Source organism: Frankliniella occidentalis, unplaced genomic scaffold, assembly GCF_000697945.3.
Source record: "Frankliniella occidentalis isolate FOCC.00 unplaced genomic scaffold, Focc_3.1 Scaffold70, whole genome shotgun sequence".
Classification (NCBI taxonomy): domain Eukaryota; kingdom Metazoa; phylum Arthropoda; class Insecta; order Thysanoptera; family Thripidae; genus Frankliniella; species Frankliniella occidentalis.
Window position 1 is genome coordinate 781793 of NW_026267200.1, and position 374 is coordinate 782166.

Here is a 374-nt window from a genome sequence, read left to right on the forward strand (position 1 = left end):
CAACCCTATCGGCCACACGCTATAGCATGGGCTGGCCTATCCTCAATTTACCCCGTGCAGGTCTTCCTCAAACTACCCCGTTCTGCATTGATTCATTCAAACAATCCCTAAAAAATTACGGGGCGTTGTATCATACCGTCCGGCACGGCAAAATAAGCAGGAAGCATGTCTTCTCTTACACAAAAGGGCCCATCGCATCAGGGGCGCTCCGTAATATCGAAATTACATAATATATAAGGTGAAAAAACTCCCGTTTTGGCTGCCAACTTGTCTATTTTGACATTCGTAGTTTAAAAAACGCACCAGTTTACTCGCAGCTTTTACGTATGAACGTTTTTGAATGAAAGTACATTAGGACAATTTAGTACTCAACC